The 21,836-nt window shown below is 35.8% G+C and overlaps 1 long non-coding RNA gene across 1 annotated transcript; it reads left to right on the top strand.

Moving 5' to 3' along the window:
* The first annotated feature begins 18,882 nt into the window (after positions 1 to 18,882).
* Positions 18,883 to 21,546, top strand: LOC132097139 (uncharacterized). The gene is made up of 3 exons (XR_009422674.1): positions 18,883 to 19,036; positions 19,172 to 19,223; positions 20,680 to 21,546. It is a non-coding gene; the product is annotated as an uncharacterized LOC132097139 (long non-coding RNA).
* Positions 21,547 to 21,836: the final 290 nt, after the last annotated feature.

A 21,836-nucleotide genomic window follows, 5' to 3' on the forward strand; every position in this document is an offset into this window, starting at 1 on the left:
AGTCCTGTTCAGCATGTACATAGTATGTTCTTATTATAGTAATTAAAATAACTGGGTAATAACTAGGTACTAAACCTAACCCTAAAACTAACCCATGTGCTAATCATATATTAGCCATTACTTTCTTAGGTAATACACTGTAATGGCACGTAAAGTATGACGAAAATTATATTAAATGTTAACATTGTTACACAATTAGGGTGACATCTGTATGATTTTTTTTCATTGATGTACTTTAGTTGTTCTCAACTGTAGAACTGTAGAATTAATCAAATAAAACTGTATACATTTTTTCCCCACAAATATCACTAGGCTTTGAGTTGATATGACCACATGGACACCAAACACCAAATACATACATAAATGCCTAAATAACATACTGTAATACGTAACATTTAATCAAGAATTCAACATCAATGTGAATTGATTTTGCCAGCATATTTTTATTGTCCCTATGCACTTTTAGAGACCCCTGTCTTATTAAATCATATTTAAATAATAAAATCAATGCTGTTAAAATGTTTTGGGAGGATTGTAAGGCCATGGGGATGATATAAGCATTTGAAACTCTATTAATTTCATCGGTACATGGCGTCATATTTAGATTTAATAGAAAGTTTTTAATGAAGCACGATTGGAAAGAGGATCTTCTACTCCATTACGGTTTGATGGATGGTGGAGAAAGGTTAGCAGACACTCATTAGCACTCTCTTAAATTACCAAAGCAGTAGCCACCCTTTTTTTTGCTCTCTCTCTCTCTCTCTCTCTCTCTCTCTCTCTCTCTCTCTCTCTCTCTCTCTCTCTCTCTTTCACACACACACACACACACACACACACACACACACACACCATTTTTCTCTGCTGAAATAAATATAATCTTTAGGGAAGATATGCTGTATTGGGTCCATGTGTAATTAGGACATTTCTGCCAGAAGCAAACAGTGGCAGTGAATCAGAAAATCTAAATGTGGGAATGAAGAAATACGAACCAAAATGTACAGATATGCTGCACTTGTATCAGATTTTTCACATGTTTATAAATGTGTATTTTCTTAATGCTAACTCCAGGGCACAATACAATTTTAAATTGAAATTACCCTGCAAATGACAAAAAACAGTCAAATGTGTACGTGTAGTTTGATGTTGATCCTGCGGTAGGTATAATCCAGGTGGGCGTCTGTCTCTGAGTATGTAAATGTGCTGGTACATTTGATGTGATATTATCATAATGGCCCCTGCAGGAAAGTCTGCATCTCCATCATTTCACGTGCCACGCAGATGATGGAGACCCTGGTGAACTAATATACATATTAAAATAGATGTACATATAAATTATATGGGGGTGTTTTATATTCGTATGAATGATGACGCAGAGCTAATGCAATGCCGTTATGAATGAAAGGCAGATGTTGAGCTGGAATATCACACATGCATGTAGCATGGAGATAGAAAAAAAGGCATACATTATAAGTTGTGCATAAAACGAGATGAAGAGACATGGTCATGGCCAGGATCACTAGTGCAGATGAATGTATACATGTATTATATAATTACTAAATAAGCCGAAATGCTGCAGGATTATATGAAAGCAGATGGGAGTGATTAAAAAAAGAAAGGAAACAAAAATTGCAATCACTTTTTTTATTAAATTTATTTATTTATTGTTAATTTGTAATTTTATCAAACATTAAAAAAAGAAGAAATTTGGCACAAAATGGTAATGTGTATCCAAAAACATTATAAACATTATGATGTTTCATACTGTAAAACAAATAAAAAAGGTGCCACTCTGGAGCAAATTATTACAGATAATAAACCTTATTTTTAACATAAGATTGGCTGTGCCTATTTGTAATTTGAATGTTCGAGGATTCCATTATCGTTTGCTTCCAGTTATTTTTCCTGTAAAAAAAACTTATATGTTGTATTATAATGCAAAGTAATTTTAATTTATTATCACTTAGCACTTAGATTTATTTATTCATGTATTTATTTATTTATTTATTTTTACTATAGTACCTAATGAATCAAAAGTCTTTCGCAAAGAAAACCGCTTACTTCAACCTTGCAAAATAAGGTGGATGCACAGCATTATCCCAACAGTAACATGGTCTGGATTAAAAACTGCTCTGGAATGAACTAAGCACACCCTTGTGTACATACCTCAGGCTGTGTATGCCGATCATTGCAAAACCCCTCAACTCCCCCCGACCCTCTGCCACAATCCATTGCCCCTGCAGCCTCCTGTCTGCAGATCATTACAGCTCTGATTATTAGTGACAACGGCGAACGCCCATCACTCAGCCCGCGTGCCATATTGGCAGATGAACAGCACCCTCCGCTCCACACAGCCCTGCAACCGGACCACAAATCTAGCTGAGAGGGGCCCAGACTGATGATGAGTTCTTTCAGAGGGTATGGCTTGTTGACTTTGAAAAGGGTCAGTGCAAGTGCACCATACCAAACTAACTAGGAAAAACAACCGAGAATACCTTCCCATCTTCAGTAGATGCAGTGTTCTACATTACAATGCTCATGGTGCACATATTGCATTTGAATAAAATTAGTGTTGTTACTAATTAACAATGTCTCTGTGCTATTAGTGGTGGGGTTATTTGTGACCTGTGCTGGCAAAATGAGTCACAATGAGCAAATTTTCAAAATATAAAATTATTCTATTTTTTTATTTTTATTTTCACCCATTGGAAGTCGACGAATTCAGCAAAGTCAGTTCTGAGAAAACTTGAAGTTTGAAGTTTGCTGAAGGTTCCAAAGCAAAATCGCCTAGCAACATTGCATCGATTCCTCCACTTCATTTCTTAATATGAATTACTATATCAATAATCACAATATAAACATTTTTATTTTATCTTCGTTATTAAAAATAAAAACAGATGCAAAACAACAACTGTAGAACAAATAGAAGAAAGAAACGCATGGCATTACTTTTTTTCATTTTGCATTTAAACAAAAGCATTCAATTAAAGAAAAAAAAAAGTTTGAATCGCTTCAGTGTGTTCATTACAAAAAAACTTTTTTTTTAAACTACAAAAATCTGTTCAATCAAGAGCAGCAATCTTTTCTTTTATCATTTGATTAACATTAATGCGACAAACGGACTATATAGTAAGTCATAGTGTACTGCACAGATATAATTTGATGCTACACATCAGATGTTTTCCCCAACAGTTCCCTTAACATTTTAGACTATGTTTGTGTGAATAGTCTACTTAAATATTTTAATTCTGTGTATACCATCTGTGTGTATATTTATCGGGATTGCGCGATAGCGGAAGCACATTTATGTGTGGGGTTCATATATCAGTTAGCAGCAGCACAAGAATCGAGCAGAGAAAAGGGTATCCCTCTCATTTTAGATATTGAATTACTATTTGGACCACTGGGATTGCTACATGGAATAAAATCAGTAAATGTGACCTTTGCTGGCAAAATGAGTTGGAATCCGCACAGGCTAATTTTGAGCTAGAGACAAAAAAGAGAAAAATTAGATTTTGGTCAAATTTAAAGTTTTCACAAAAATGAGTTCATCAAGGGCTTGTAGAAGCCCTATAAATAAAGAAATCAAGTGACTGTTTTCATGAGTTAATCATTAAAACATTCATTCTGCTGATTTGTTTAAAATCACAGATTCATTCAGGAATAAAATTAGATACTATCCTTACGAGTAATCATTGAATCATTAACACAACTGATTCATCCAAAACACGTTTTTTTTTTCAAGAATGAAAATAGTGTCTGTCTTTATGAATCAGACATGTCCTTGAATCAGCGATTCATCCATTTCATTCAGAAACACAAATTCAGTCAGGAGAGAAAGACCACAGTTGTGCGTTACTCATAGACTCAACAATTGATTTTGCTTTGACTTCCTTTGAAACCAGTATTTTCGTTGGTGAGCAAAAGTAGACATAGTAACTGGTAATACATAATTTCTGTTCTTGTTAAATAAATGTAAACTTTAAAAACTACAAATGTAGACAAAAATGTATTCTTTGCAGTGGATTTGAATGGTTTGGTGATTGCATTGAGATACAATGTAATAGAGTCAATGCTGTCTATTTACTTAGGAAGCTAATATAAGGTATGAAATATATAAAGTGATTAGCCTATATGAACACACTGTGTAATCAACTGTCAGATTATTATTATTATTATTATTATTATTATTATTATTACAATAAATATGTGTGCACTGTAATGTAAAGTGTTATCTGTTACTAAGCATTATGGTAATATTCAGGCAGTTTATTTTCTTTTTAATTTATTAACCTAAAATAAAATTCTCAAAGGTAAGAGTGGGGGAGAAAAAAATCTTCAGTCCAGGAAATTTGCATAAAGCAACAGTAATAAAGAATTTACTCATGCTAATCCAAATGGCCAGCATTATAGAAAAAGAAGCTTAATAATAATTATTTATTCATGCAACATGGTCCCAACTGAACGTGGTCATTTTTTAACGCATGTGTTTATTCTTTTTTAATAATGCTGGCGAAACAAAATAGTCTCCCCTCTGCCACTGGCCCGTAAATAATGATAAATCAAATGTTTCATCTCACTGGAACGCCAAATAAGCAAATAATGCAATTTTATCAATTAGGCTTTTGTCTTAATTGTTGACTTCACTTAGTGTGCGAGCAGCAGCAAGGCAGAGCGCTGTGCCATTTTTCAATTAAAAGGTCCAGATGTTTTCGGAGGCATCAGTAGGCACCAGCAGTTATGAGAAATGCTTCATCTGCATTGTAATAATCACTACAATATCAGCTCCGGGCAGCATTTACATACTCATGTTTTATTCCGGCCCTCTTTTCTAATGTAGCGCTTAATTATAGTCAGCATCCCACAATGGCGGGCCTCTGGAGCACCCAAATTTATTTACTCTGTAATGTGGAGAGGCACCGGTCTCCTTCCCAGCGAAGCTGTAATGTGCCACTCTCGCAGTGGTAGATAACGGAGGACAATGAATAGTTGAAGTTAATGAGTAAAAACATAGGAGATGTTTCGCTGTACAGAGGAAGTGAATTGTGGGATTGGGTTTAATTTTTGGCACTTGGTTATAGAATTAATTCAACATAAATGCATAAAGAGAAATACTTTTTTTTTTTTTTTTTTTTTTAATCTTTCCGGTTAACTATTCCTTTAAGACTGACTGCACCTTCATATTCTGGAGCACTGAGTTCTTCCAGTTGTGAAGGGCAGGTCATATTCCTACTTCCATCTCTCTGTGTGTTCGTTAGAGAGAAAAAGTGAATGAGTGCAAAGGAGGAACATAACAATTGGGCAAGATGCATTCATGCTCAGATAGAGAGAGCTATTCTCTTCCCTCCCTCAGTGTGTGTGTGTGTGTGTGTGTGTGAGCATGCAAGCAAGAGTAAGAAAGAGAGAGTTGTAATCCACTTTCTGTTCTCGCTGCAGAAGGCAATCAAATGTGCTGCTCATGTGTAAAGACACTTATCTGCTCGGGGAGTATTTCAACATCATATTTCCACAGGAAGTGAGTATCAGCCTTGACAGGCGATTGCCTCTGTTCTCTCATATGTCTCTATAGACAGCACCTCAGAAGGAGACAAAACAGAGAAAGTGAGAACAGAGAAAGGAGGGAAAAAGTGACATTTTCTTAAAGAAAGGCCTTTTACAACAATCATAGAAAAGTTATCAATATCCTCAGGAGTGTCAGCGCTGTGCAGTCGTCACGGAGGTGATCGCCTGGTGATAAAGATGGAAATTTTAATCAGGCCCGCTCATCTTCCCCGTGTGCGGGCACCCTACTTCTGCAGCTCGCTCAAGGCGCTTTTTATCATTTCTTTGTAAAACGATTTCTCTTCATCATTTTCAGAGCAGGTAATATACCCCTTGCTACTGCTCCGAGCTAGACAGACTTAATGTGTTCTTAAATTCACAAACAAGTAGCTTGTTTTGTGATTGTTCCGTTCCGTTCAGCAGGTGCGCTACATCTGCAACTTTTGGAGTCGATTTCAGCAAAGAGGGTATTTCGCTTGCTCCTCTCCTGTCCTATTCTTCAGTTTTCTTCAAATCAGGTAAATGCCACTGCTGGAGTATTACTGGCATGGTGTGAAGAAGAAAAAAAGTGTGTCAATTTCAATACCACCCAGATAAAACAAGCTCAGCTCGGCTTCCCACCAAGCAAGAGAGATGCTAATCAAATTCACACAGTCTGAATTTTTTATAGCTTTAAAGGATTGTCAAGGCTAATGGCGCCTCCTCCGCTGAACGTCGTCTGGCAGTAAATCAGTGCACGCGGGCCTCTTCCCCAAAAACAATGACTAATACCGCACTCTGTCTCTCCAAACGCTGGACTGGTGTGAAAAATCTGGGCGAAGTGGCCCTCCTGACACTGATGCATCGCAGACGCAGCCACAGCTGCATTCATCATGTCCTATGCTAAATTAATCTTGATAGGCTGAAACCAAATTACATTAGTCCTCTGTTTCACACACTGCTCTCGTGAAAGGAGCTGAACAAATATTTATGGTTAATTGCTGTTTTTAAGATAATTAGAGACAGGTTGTGTGACGCTGAACATGGCAAACTGAGATATCAATTTAATAGGTCGGGGGGAATGTAAAACTTTAGCCAAATTTTAAATGCATTATGTCAGATAAGTAAGTAAATAAATACAAAAATAAAATGTAAATACACATTTTTTAAGAAAAGATAAAAATTAAACTCACATGAATGCAAGCCCCCCACACACACACACACACACATACGCAAAGAACAGGTTTCAAATTGTAACAGTGTTTTTAAAAACAGAAGCTAATATATTTAGACACTTCATCCCTGTCAAATGTCAAACCTGTCCATAGTAAATTAGATAGCTCGTTACTAAGAGATACACTAATAATATTAATAGAACATGTGTGAACTTCATATACATCTACTGAAAATTGCACTAGCTGGTTAAGACCACAGAAGAAAATGGCTAAAAAAAGTTCATTCTTAAGATAACTCAGTTAATAATAATTCCAAAAGCTCATTGTGTTTAGATGTTGCTTGTAGTTCTGCTGGTTATCCAGCAAGCTTTGCGGATGGGTGATTTCAACCGGGTTTGGGTTCAATTATTTGAAGAGACTGAGGAGTTACTGTATATTAAACAGGTTTGGAAGTATGCTATGTTATATGTTAGAGAGAGCTCCAGAATGAAATATTGTGTTGACAGTGAGGTCAGTGAAAATGTTTATTTTATTCTATTATGTCTATTTATTAATTTATTAAGCTTGAGAAGTGGGTATATGTCACACAACAATAATTCGGTTTTTAATGCAATGACATTTATGTTCCTTTAATAATTATTTAAATGTCTACAATTGTCCATATGTCTTGGCATGCTACTGTATATGAATTAATGTAGTATATGTGAATTAATATAGTAACATGACTGCATATGTGTTAAAAGTCATCACAGTGAAAAGATACCTTTTATATTAATGTATGAAGGTCATTATTTCACTTGTTTTACATTTTAATGTTGAGAGCACTGATACTTAAAATACATTTCAGAATGAGATTGTAGAATCAGAGAGAGGTTTGTTGCCAAGTATGCTTCCACACATAAGGAATAAGCATTGGTGAAGCTTCTACTACAAAGAATAATACAAATAAAAATAGAACTACAATAACAATTGAAAGCCATCCGCTATTCAAAATAACTGAAAATAAATTCATTTCAAATTTCACATACAACACTCCAGAGACACGTGAACATTCATGTGCACACAGACATACTCTCAACACTCAAATTATTCATCTCACAAATGAACTTGTTTTCTTCTGAAATAATTAATAAATGTCGCAGGAGAAGGAAAGACCGAGAGCTTTTGTTCGCTTCTTGTATAATCATTAATTCATATTTACACGTGAGTCTTACAGAACAGAGCAGCAGCTAAAAATTGTGCACCTATACAAAGCGTGTTGTCCTGACAGGTAAAAGGAATCGTTTGCAAGCTTTTGCTAGTGTTGACACTTCATTCGTATCAACGGGAACCCTCTCCAAAAAAAAAGGGGGGGGGGGGTCGGAGTTGGGAAGTTTGCCAGCTTGGCGAGGTGGCCATATTTTAAAATACATCATCATGTCACTTCTTTAATGTACCATAATCTATTAGGCACATGGCAAACTAACAGGAATCTTTTTAAATGATGGCTTTTTATGGCTTTGTGCAGGTGATTAATTAAATAAAAAGTCAGCATTGCACAAATCATCCCTTTAATTAGTCGGAGGAATGTCACCGCAGCGTTCTGCGACGTTTCGCGGCGGGAGGATGAGGCGGCGGGGGGTGCCAGTCAAAGTGCCACCAAGAGCGAACGTGGTTGTGGGTGTGTGTCTGAGCATGTGTGTGTGTGTGTGTGTGTAGTAGTTTTCTCCGGGCCTATGCTGGGTACCCGGCAGCAATTGCAGGTGCTCATGTCAGCTGGAATTCAACTCCAGATGTTTGGAGAAGATTGATTTCATTATGTTCTTCTGCCTCCCTTGTTTTCTCTCTCAGTTTTCTCTGTGTTTTTCTTTAATTGCTTGTCTTGTGAATTAGCGGTTTTATTTCCTTGTTCCTTTTTTATTTTCAGCACTCTAAACTTTTCATGTTTTGCCAAAACTGCGAGAAGCGGAGAATATAAATAAATTAAAACAGCCATTTATTCCCATAATTGTGCATTGCTTCCAGGCTCCCAATTATAAATATACATCATACATCTGAAGCCTAATTAACTTTTGCCAAATTAAAGAGCAAAAATAGAGCCCCTAACAATAACGTTCAACAAAAACTCAGCTGTGACATTCAGTTCGATTCTCATCCATTATTATATAATGTCACCGTTTTCTGGTTTGGGTCGTAAATACAGAAATGTCCCATAAGTCTCTGCTGCTTCACAGATCACACGAATTGTGTTATCAGGACTCTCCTTTTATTGAATTAACTCAGGTTCCTCTTTTCTGATTAGAGGAATCCATTTCTCTCTCCATTTGGATAGATCTGTCCTCCATCATGGTTAATGTTAACTTCATGTACACACTGAAGAGGGACTGCTGGGATCATCATTCTCATTAATGAAGCTCAGACACCGGTCCCTGTGTCCTCCTCTATACAAAATGCTTCTTCATTTCAGAGTTGCTCTGCTTTATTAAAGCTCATTACCATTTCTCTTTTAATAAGGCCTCTTTAAAGTCATTACCTGCAGTGGGGTTTAAAGAGTACTGCTATTAAAAGGTTACTTAGATGTGAATAATAGCCCTGCGATATACTCAAGTTAATTACTATTGGAAACTGGTTGAGGTTTAATTTAATGCTGACCCGTTCCATTGAAGAATATGTTGCGCTGACAGAATTGACGAAAAACGAGGGAAGAGGAAAATCATTCACGGTCAATAAGCCTATTTATGTCAGATGGTTTTGAGCTGGATCGTATTCATTTTCCCAACAAAGAGACGCGTATCTGTGAGCAGAGGCCAGATGTTCGTATTCTTCAGCGCGGCCCGTTGGAAACTATCTTTGAGCGGCGGTATTTTTAAACAATCGAACGGTCCTGTTAGATGTTCCCTTTGTATCAGTCATATTACGTGCCTGCAATCAACATGAAAGAAGGAGAACTAATGATTTTTCCTTCTCGTTCGCTCTCTCTCTCCAATCACGCCCTCCTCTGCTGCCTCATTGTCACCATTGAACCAGACATAATCTGACTTCAATTGTTCTTGCTGTTCCAGACTCTTTACTCTGTCTCTGTCTGTTGTGAGCGAAGAAGTGCTCTTGTTCATTTGGAGACACTTTCTAACCTATATTCGTTTAGCAAGTTTACTTCGCATCAACATCGATACAGTGTGTCAGTCCGGTACGGCGACAAGACACAAAGGAGAACAGCAGAACTGGGGAGGAACGGGGGGTTGGGGGGTTCCGAGACCCCCCTGCTCCGACTCAGATGAATGTTGTATCCCTGGCTGGCGTCTCCTCATACATAAATCTGCAAGCCTGCTTAATTCAATCTGCCTCGTGCATCTGACTTGGCACACCACAATTTGATTACCACAACTGTACTTTTTAACTCCTGTCAGGGAGCAAGTGAGGCTTATGTAAACATCTGCCAGAACACATGGTTGCTTCCGATTAGGCCGGCCTTAAATCAAACCGCAGCAATGAATCTTTACCTGACACTAATACTTTTAAACTTCATACGCACAATTAAAATGAATTGCGGCTAAAGCAAAGGGGACAAACTGCATTAACGGGTCATCTCCCATGTATAGGCTCTGTCTGCCAGCGACGCTAGACGATGTGGATGTGGTTAGCTTTTTTCTGCTACACTGGAAGACAGATAAACACAGAGCTTACAGACACGCATCCATTACAAATCACTTTGGTATGAGGGTAAATTACCCCAAACATGAACATAAGTTCACATGTATGTTTCCCATAGAAAATGTGTTTTAAGTATTTGACAGTGATTAACTAATTATTAATTGTAATGTGTAATTTGTGACATGGGCATCATTTTTAGTAGTCTACATTATAGAATAATATTAATAATGCTTGTTAAAGGGATGAATAGAATTAAAAAGAATAAAATAATAGAAACAATTGGTTAACCATGTTTGCATTAGCCTCATATGACATAAAAAATTGATTTTTAAAATTGGATTATCGGAGCGCATTTTTACAAGAAAATACTATTTCACTACATCCTACTTTAAAATTTTCAGTGTAGATGGATTGCTGCTCCTAGATCTGCTAATAATAATAATAATAATAACTGAAAAGTCCACAATTTTATATTTTATCTTTATCTTATATTTTATTATGACTATTGTTCTTACTTATCATGCACATTGTGTGGCTCCATTATTTAAAGGACAACAAACTTCACCTTCTGTTTCCAAGAAAACACATTTATTGCTATTCATCTTATTGTGTCTGGGGAAAAAAAAAGCAAAGTTACAGCTATCAATTTTTAAAAAGGATTTGAGTATTAAATGAGAAAATGGGGTGGTGAATGTTAGATTAGACTGGGTTTACTCATTAAACCAGAGGGACTGTTAATGACTTCAGCAGTGCTGAAACGGCACATTCATGAGAGATGATCAGGCAACAGCACTGCATTTTGTACCGCTCCGCTCACAAAGTTAACATTCAAGTTTAAACCCGTTTTTGTAGTCTCAGTTCTTTTGCTTTTTGGAAAAAAAAAATAGCACCCTCAGATTTATAGTACATGTATTGGCAGAATGAGCCAAGAAATTAGACTCAGCAGCCATTACCTTATTGCTCTGTTATCAGCACATTTGATTCAGTGCATTACCAAATCACAGGGTGATTTTAAGAATGCTCCTCTCGAAATTATTTTAGTGTAATGTAACTTATTTGAACATAGAATTATTCATTGCTTAGAGAAAGTTGCATACAATACACAAACATAAATTAATAAAAAATGGGGGGGGGGTCTATAATGATATTAAATCTATATCAAATTCTATAAAATAAAAAAAAATGCATTTATGTATTGATCAGACCTTGAGATTCACTCAGTGATTTTTTTATTTTTTATTTTAAAAGTGAGATTTTAACACCCCTCATCTGCCACCCACTCCCTACCGGACCCCCGATGATTGACAGCTTGACTCAGTTACTATGTTTTACAGATGCATTCACCAGCAAGCAGAAGACCTTTGCAATCCACGGTTTTTACCTCATTCACAAAACAGCGGAAAAAAGGCATGATGTTGAGTGATGAGTTTTTTTTTTTTTTGGCTGGAGTGGAAATTTCCTTAATGATAAAGATGGTGGAAATTATGGATCACTCTTAAAAATGCCTCAATTTCTCTCTGTAAAAAATATGTATCGCAATTAGCTTTTTAATTAATCCTTGTTCGAAATGTGCTGCATGAACATGTTTTCTTTTTTTGTGTGAGCAATCTGTTTCCCTTCGTCTCAAGGTTGCTTGACTTTAAATCGGTGCACAGGAAAGACTTACGGGTGTATGTGCGAACCCTTTCATAAATCTCCAGACGTTTCATGGTAGATTCTAATTAGCAAAGGGCAAGAAGCCTTCTGATCACTTTTTCACCCCAGACTACATTAAAACAATGGCAAAGAGTGAAACAGGTGATGTCATACATGAGTAAAAAAAGAAAAAAAAGACAAGTTATCCTAGAATTGTCTTATTTGTATGGATAATTTCTAAATCTAATATTTTAGCAATTTTAATAATGCAATCAGTTTGATCAGACACTGTTGCCATATCTAACAGGATGATATTGACCCTATTTATTGTAAATAATCTTTTCAGCTGTATGATCTGCAGTTTTATGGGAGAGACATTTTCTTTAAACATTGTTTTTAGTAACTTTCAAGAAAAAATTCTTATGTAGGTTATTATGTTTAGCAGATTTCTTAATGTATATTCAAACATAAATATATTTATGAAAATATATGACTCATGTTTCTACTTACATAGAATGCATTGTAAGACATTGTTTGTTAATATTATTAATGAAAGTTATTATAAAGTTCTACTGAAATATTAGACAATAGGTATTTGGAAAATTACGGAAAAAAAAGAATGAAAGAAATGTAACGTGTGAAGTTTTAAACAGTTTACATTTTGTACATGTTTTTTGACTGAGCAGTAACATGTCTTCAAAAGCTTCTTGGTTTCCACTTCAAAATACACATTAAAGCGAGCAAAAAAATTTTTTTTAAGAATTTAAAGACATAATACTGAAATATGTTGTAAACCTGCAGGGTTGACAATCATGGTGTCTTAATGGTGTGTGAATGGTTCAGTTTTAATCATTTCAACATTAGACAGCCTCTCAATTACAAGTGAAGCGGACAGCAGAAACAAAGGCAAACCCTTTCAACTCTTATCAAGAGTTGATAAGCAGCTTTTGTGTTGCTCTTGTGGACTTCCACACATTGTGCCTGTATCTGTCGCTCCTTCCTTCAGACGCTTCAAGTCTTTGAGCCTTTGCAAACGGACATACAAAGCTCTGCTCATAATACAGAGAGCTGAGTGATCACAGGATGTTGTCGCACATTAAACAAGTCCTCCTGTCTGTGGTGGGCTTTTGAAAATAACACTCTGTCATCTGTATCTGACAGGAGAGATGAGCAAGTTCACTAGCAGAGATAGCTGAGATATCCGCTGCTCACTTAGCGTGGAAACACACCACACAGTGGCACTACAGAGTGTGTAGTCTGCTGAGGAAAGAGAATGTAATGGGAATCGGCTAAGAACCAACATGACATGACTGCCGGTCTGAGATAAATTTTGCTTTTTTTCTAATTCGAAACTTTTTCCATACAGAATCATTTGAAATTAGATTTGAAAGCTTTTAGAATGCGACTGTTACAATTAAAGACTCTTTTAGCGCTTCACTCTGAAATCAAATGGGCATTTAAGAGACATAAATACGTGTTTTATGCAAATATATGCTTTACAAATTATACACTTTAACATTCAGATTTGTTAGGGAAGTTTTATCAAAGAGATACTTTAAAAAGGAAAAAGGAAAAAAAAAGTAAATGTAAGAATGTGAGACCACAGTGTATCACAATCTAATTTAAAACATAAGAAAATGTGAGCATCAACATACACTCAATATAGATTCTGAACAATCGAAAATAAGTTTTCATAGTAACGACACAGAAGAACAAGTTTTGGTTTCTCAAAGAACCTGTCAGTGAAATGTGAAAAAAAGATCCATTTCATTCTTCACTCTTATTTATGGCTCCGTGAAGAACCTTGAACCTTTCCATTGGACAGAAGGTTCTTTGTAATGGAAGAAGGTTCTTTAGATAATTCAAATGTTCATCAAAAAAAAAGACTATTTTACATATTGATCACTGAAAGGTTTTTTTTTGTGAAAAAACCCTTTTGGAATCTTTGTTTTTAGGATTAAAATATTGTTTACATAAAGAAAAAAAGAGCTGTTCACTGAAAAGTTTTTTGGGGAAACCAAAAACAGTACTTCTAAGGCTTTGCTGTGAAAATCCCCTTTTTGAAACTAAAAGTGTTCCTCTGCATAAACTTTTTCCATGGATGTTCTTCATAGAACCATGCATTCCAACAGAGAACCTTTATTTTTTAAGTGTGTTTGTTAAATCTAAAACAGAGAATTGTGTGCAAAACCATCTACAATCTGCAAGTCGTCTCCCATCAGCAGCAGGATTATGCACATGGCTGATTAATGGCGTCCGCCACCAGATTACTTGATTTGATAAGCAGTACAACCCATCACGAACATAATACATCACAAATTGTTTTGTCAACAATTTATGGTACTATTTATCCAATGACCATCGCCACTCGCTGAGTAATAGTGTCATATCTGACATTATGTCAATAGAGAAGTTGAGCTAAGGGCAGCCAGGCTGCAGTGATTTAGACACAGTATGTGCTGACCTGCGTCTATGTTTAATTCATAGCAGATGAGCAGAAATAGATGGATTACTGTTCCTAGATCTGTGTTAAGGCAGAAATGGGTAGGAGTGGCCAGGTTGGTATGCCAGTCACACACCTGGTCCTGGTACAGAGTTCATATCTGTGATTGTGCTGAAAGTAAGCTTGACGCATCGAACAAAGGATTTGCAATTTGCAAATATTCTTTCCTGTATCATATAAATATGTTTAAACTCAATATATTTTAAATAAGCTGTAAAGCTGTAAAGAAGCTGTCATTGTAAGGTTTTTAGTGTGTTTTATCATGGCAAAGAAGTATAAATATCAAATTAAATATAACTATAAATATAAATTCCCCACTATTAACGTGTACTGTTAATTAATTTTTATACCGTTGAAACAGTGAAAATGTTAACATTTAAGTGCCTCATTGTAACCTTGATTTGTGTGTTTGTGTGTGTGTGTGTGTGTGTGTGTGTTTGTTTTTTTTGTTTTTTTTTAGAAAGGTGGAAATTCATTATTTGTGGTAATAAATATTATTCCACAAACGTTGTCTGTTGAGCTTAACTTGTGATGAACCTGGAAAATTTTCTTTCAGAAACACCACTATACTTGATAAATTTGGGCACATAAATGGTTTTGAAGACTTGACTTTTTCTAGGTCAAATGAATGTTCTTCATATGATAAGACTTGGCATATTGTACCAAAAATCAATAGCAAGTAGTAATAGGAGATATTCAGGCTGTCTGTACTAACATTTTAAAATCAAGGGCAGTACTAGGAAATAAAACGAAAAAAAAAAAAAAAAACGGTTCAGTTCCATTTATTGTATCAAAACAGTTTTTCGCTTCACAGTGCAAAAGGAAAGAAAAGCAATCTGAAATCCCACCTCTTCACATAATCATTCTAGTCATCATCGTGATGGTCAACAATTTCTGGCTGCTTGTTTTATGATGTTGTCAAAACAGGCCTGCACACCGTCGTAATTTGACAAGCTTTCCGGATAGCGTGCCCTTGGAATGAAGGCTGTGGTCCAAGCCGTCATCAAGGGGATCAATGCTGCTCCTGAGATTGGCCTGCAAGTGGCAAATAAATTCCACAGCAAAAACATCAGTTCCACAGGTATGAAAAGAAAGAGGTGAGCCAGCGCCGGCTGGTATATATATGGCTCTCGTCCAAAGCACCACTGGCTCATCTTAAAGGTTACAGTGACTACCCTGTGCACTAGTGTTAACAGAGCTTTCCCTCTCTGGGTTTATGGTCTGTGTAATAATTTTAAGCAAAGTGAAGAGTGTTTCCACAGGAGATGTTGGAGGAACAGCTGTGGGCCAGGGAGTAGGACAAGTGGAGAATGATTGATCACTGGGAGCGGAGAGGCTGTGTACCTCTCACCTTCCCCCTGCGAGGCTCCACGTCTGCCCCTGATCCCTTACATCTGCCTGCCCTTAGAAAAGCTGGAGGAGGAGGCCCGGCTGGATCTACTCAAATGTCCCTGTACTCTGGAAGAGGAGAGACTTAGAAACATTGGCCAAACCTTAAAACTGGGATGCCATTCCTTTTTATTATACGTGTAAAGGAAATTTTGCTTATGGCTCTGTTTTTATTTTTTTCAGTTATTTGAGGAAAATGTGCGATGGGAGACCTGCAACATTGTGAAAGAAACACTTCTACATTGTTGTAGTTAGCTGATTTTGTGCAATGATACCATTGCATTGGAAGGTTCACAGTAAATGAAATGAATGAAACCTTTTCTGCCTCTTTATTTCTCACGCAAAATGTGTGCATATAAAATGTATGCATAAAAAAAATTGAATTGGTGATTATTTACTTATTACTATTTACTTGACTAAAACCAGTAGCTGGTTACGCCAACAGGTGGTGACAGTTGATTGTCTTTTTATGTGAATTGATGTATCATTCACTTAAACGACTCGCTCAGAATCACTAATTCAAGAACAATTTGTTAAAAAATCACTGATTTATTCAGAATCGAAACTGCCTTGAAGAGTGAGGCATTGAATCATTTACTTTACAGATCCGTTTAAAATACTAACAAGGATTTAACTTTTTTTAACAAGGATTATTTTAAATACTAACAAATTTAATACTAATCCATTCAGGAACGATACAAGCCAGTGTATTTGTGTGCGAGTCATTGAATTATTCCCTCAAACGATTCGTTTTCCAAATAATGATTCACGGTTGTTGATCGGTGACGCAACATTTGATTCTATTTAGGCTTCGTTTTAAACTATTCCACGGTGAGTCAAACTGGAAAAGTAACGGGCAATATCTTGTCTGAAATGTAAGTTACTCAAAGCTTCTTTATTGCACAGTGGTTTGAAAGCAATATCATAATCGCCTAATTATTTTAAAATTAATTTTAATCTGCTGTCAAACGATAAACCAACACATAAAAGGCTAAAACGCTCTAACACTAACGTTTTTATCAGGCTCTCTTCGATGATTTAAGTAATGGTTAAGATCTTCTTCTTTTTTTACAACCTTAGGGGCCTATTTCTTTTTAACAGGATATTGTTACTAACCTGTCAAAACGAAGCGATACTTTATAAAAAACATTCATTTGATATTTGATTGAAATACACCATTATGGTTTCATTAGCTCATCGATTTAGCAGTAATCTCATATCAGAGACCATCAAGCAAGTTACATGCAATAACCTGGGGCTAAATGTTAAAATATGATCCAGACTAGCTAATGACCCTATTACAATCGACCCAGGAAGCTGAGAAAGAGATCCTCCAGGTTCTGCGGTGCCTCATGCAGACTGCCCTCTGCTGTATCATCATCTTACTATTACAAACCGGCACGTAATTCATCCAACCAACACAACTAATAATGTTTCAAATGAAAAAGGGAAGATGGAAGGGGAAAAGCCCTCCATGTCTCCCATATTTTTTCTTTTCCTCTCATTGTCCGCCTCTTTTCTTTCTTCAGCTCTATGATGTAAGAGGTGAGTGTCCACCACCAATGACCTATTAAATCAGGCTTCATTCCCTTAATTTCTTCGCCAAACAGGCACCAGACAAAAATGTCTGTAGAGACTGACAGTCAGAGAGAGAGAGCACACAGGCAGACCGACAAATAGGGAGAAAGGAGGGACGAAATAGAACCTCACAATCAAAAATTATTGCAGCTCCATGAATGTGTCCTGTAAATGTTGGCATGCTAATTGTGCATTTATAACATTTTTTAATGGCTTGTTAATTTACCTCCCACTCTATGATTGCACTTGAAATGAGTTAATGACTGTGGGGGGAGAGTTAACAACATGCCCTGGCAGACACAATATTTCCCTCTTATTTATCAACCTGGTCTGGGAGAGAGACAGAGCAGCTTTGATTGAATGAAGGGGATGCCTGCCGGGTGAAGAAGTTAAGCTATGGGGACATATATAGACCAGAACTGTAAAAATAGAATTAATGTTTTAATTTCCGTTTACCCCTTAAAAAATATAATAAGACATAATTACGAAAACTGCATTCAGTTGGAGAACAATTTTGTCTTTTTAAACATAAAAAGAAATTGGAAAAACAAAGCAGTCATACGATCAAAACTAATAACACGCCACAGTGTGAAAGACTAGTAAAAAAATCTGTTTTTCTAAATCCTAATATTAGCTATAATTCAAAACAGACTCCCTAACCAGCATTAGAGAAACTACTTTAAAACTGTAAATTGTAAATTACAAGCTAATAATAGTTATAAGGAAAACAGTTTCATATTATTAAAGGATCAGATTTTTAAACATTTTTTAAATACACTACTAGGTACTAATTTTATATTTTTAATCAATAGGCTACTACTGTATGCTTTATTTAAATATATAATATAAATATTTAAATAATATATATATACACACACACACACACACACATACACATGTATGTATGTATGTGTACTGCACGTTTGTGTGATTATTACACTTAAACACAAAAAAAATAAAACTAGACATGCTTCAAGTTCTACAACAAAGACAGAAGCATAGTAATTTCAGTGAATGTTTAACTTAGTATTTTGATATAAAAAAATGAAGATGAAGTATTCCACAGAGAGAGAATTGTTTATTTAAACTTCTTGATTTTCATGAGCCTGCTTTATTAAAATGAACCAGATTTCCCAATTCTACATATGAAAGAAAGCACAGTGTAGGAGAGTGCATTTTATTATTCACTACACAGTCAAGCTGTGTGCTGAATAATAATAACCTGAAATAGTAACCTTAAAAAGTAACCTGGTAACACTACTGGAATACTACTTTCACTACTTCTAGTTATTTACTGCTCAAGACTGGCCTTCTTAAACATAAAGCATGTCTGACGGTAATATTGATGTATGGCCTGCATGCAGTGAGTATCGGGAAATGAATAAACAAACACATAAACTAGATAAGAGACTGGTGCTAACATGGTTAGTAACGTCTCTGGCACTGTCCGTTCAAGTCATTTCCTCCAATCTTCCTCAGCAACAGGACATGCCTTGGCGACATATAGTCGAGAGGCAATTGAGTTGCTAGATTTCTTGCTGTAACCCGGGCAATGAGACAAGAGAGCAACACTCAGCAGTTCAGCTGGAATCCTAAACACACTGCAAAGGTATGTTTGTGTTTCTTAGGCTATTTGATGCTAGAATTAAAGAAAATAGGTCCCATTTCTAAATGTATCAATAAGCTTGATGCTCAAACCTTCAATTTACTTAACATTTCATTACTATTAACATCTTTTCACCAGGGCTGAAATCTGACCTGAATAGAGAGCGAAATGATTTGGGAGGCACTTTAAGGTAACACATTCGTAACTTACTCCACTGGAACTCCACTCCTCACTAAACAAGCCACTCTATCAGTAAATGCTAATCTCCTAATTAACAAGCTAATTAGGTAATTATGGGTTTGCAGAAGGATGCCTAAATGAATTATGACAACACAGTCACTGCTTTCTGAGACACCTGTGGGCCCCTTTTTGGCTGTCACTACCAAAAAAAAAAAAAAAAAAAAGTAAGGTGACAGCCTGTTCAGGTTTCAAAAACTTAATTCTCCTGGAAAAAGAAAAGAAAAAGATGTGTATGTTATGAGACAGGGGCTATTTGTTTTGAGCCTGTCAATTAAACCTGTCAGATAAGAATGAATTTGTGACTAATTACCACCTTATATGCATAAATAAGTGATAAATAATTGAGTGTTATTAAATATTGAAGACATAGAAAGGAGCTATGCACAGTAGTATTGTGATAGATTTGTTAACATTTTTTTTAAATAATAAATAATATACATTATTATTTACATCAGTAATATCTACATCATTATTTAACATCATTTCCTTTTGCAACTCATTTTAATGGGACCTTTTCACAAAATTTGATGACAATTATTATTTTTTTTTAAATATGTACTGTACATTTATAAAACTATAGCCAGTGTTACATTTTAAATTTCAGAAAGCTAGTTTATGCTGCTGCATACGTGTATCTAATATAGTGACTGAAGGAATGTCAGGAATTTGACATCTTTCGCTCTTTTAACCAACTTAATCAGTCTCTCTTTTTTATTTTGCTTTTGGAGCAGATAAGAACACAAAAAATATGTTTGTTGTAATTTCGTTCATCACTATAAAAGTTTACCCAACTATGATGACTTCCTCTTCTGAGAACCCTGCAACTGTAAAAAGGTTCTGTTATGCTTTTAATGTTTTGTTTTATGATGTCTGATAAAGTTGTGATGCAGAATCTGGTATGCATTCATTTATGCATAGTTTGTTTGTTTTTTCCGGTCAACCTTTTTGGCATGACAGATGCTAATATATATATATATATATATATGTGTATATATATATATATATATATATATATATATATATATATATATATATATATATATATATATTGGACATTGTTTTTCTCTCCAAAAGTAACCACTTGGGGTGAAAAACTGGTATGTGTTGGGGGGGGGGGGGGCTTGTGTGCTCATTAGTGAAAATAATCCTGAACGGTAGGCTTCTGTCCAAGAGCAATAATATTAACAGTTCCTACTGACAACAGTGAGGTTACACTGGCCATATTTGGGAGAAACTTCGACTGATATTTTCAAGACGCTCAGTATATAGGCGTACTGCTCTTTAGGTTGGCTGAAGGAAGTGGGCAGTAAACATCCAATAATAGAAATTGTGTTTATGTTATTATGTAAGCATGGCATCATGACCACAATAAGCTGAAGTGTCTTTTTTTCCCCTCCCACCAAAAGATTTGCTGTCATACTTGGGGAAAATGAATTATGTTGACATATGGCTGAAAACAATGGTGGAAAGGCATTCAACATAAGGCAATGAAGAATCATGCAGTGTTGTGGAGGAGAGGATCTGGAGCTGTTCCTTTGAGCCCTCTATGACAGGTATACAGAGCCACCTGACAGCACAGTATTTCAGTGATAAATGCAGTGGGTCTGGGACTTCCATTCACTAAAGTCAGGAGTGTGCTGGGCTGATACTTCAAGGTCAAGTGAATATGAAAGAGCCGAACCACACAGCTTGCTAAAAAGAACAATGCTTCCTAACTTCGACAACTTCTAAATGTTATGTTCATGTGACGTGCTTATAAACACAGATGTTGTGTCACAGCATCGTTTCGTGATTTTTGAATGTTTGTGATTTAAAAAAAAATCATAATCTGTCAGCCACACGTGCTATATTCAGTCTAGTTCCTCTACACACTGATAATAAAAATGACAACGACTATATAAATGAAGGTGAAACATACGCACACACACACATACGCACTCAGTCGCAGCCAAAACAATTGAATTACGGGGCTTGTGGCATGTTGTCTCACTCTGTGATATGTGTGAAATGGTTAATTAAAGGTGAGCTCATTATTCTTGCTCAGGATCCAGTAACTGTGTTAACATGATCCATGACTAATATATCACCCACTTATTGCACCCGAAGAATTTAATCAATTGCTCTGAACACCAATTCATACACAAGAGTTGAAGTAAATATGCCACTATAAATTCTACTGTTTGATCTGTATTGTTCAGGAGGATTGATGTGTAAATCAAAAGCCAATGGTTGTGTATTAAATATGGTGCTTATATTAAACTATTACAGAAGAACACCATGTTGTAGTGTATTTAAGGACCATATAGCTGATTTTTTCAGTCTGATATAGCCTAAATATAACATTAAATTACTCTACACAATGGAAGATGCAACTCAAATAGTTATATAATATTTGTGTATTTATCCTTTAAAAAAGTAATTCAAAATCCAATGAAATTCTAAACAAATTTAGAACAAATATATTAAACATAAGCTAAAAACAGTGTGTACATGACCATATTTTTGTGACCTAAATATATATATTATAGAATGTCCCCATTAAGATGACAAAATTTCTGTGTAA

Source organism: Carassius carassius, chromosome 21 (genome assembly GCF_963082965.1).
Source record: "Carassius carassius chromosome 21, fCarCar2.1, whole genome shotgun sequence".
In the NCBI taxonomy this organism is placed as follows: domain Eukaryota; kingdom Metazoa; phylum Chordata; class Actinopteri; order Cypriniformes; family Cyprinidae; genus Carassius; species Carassius carassius.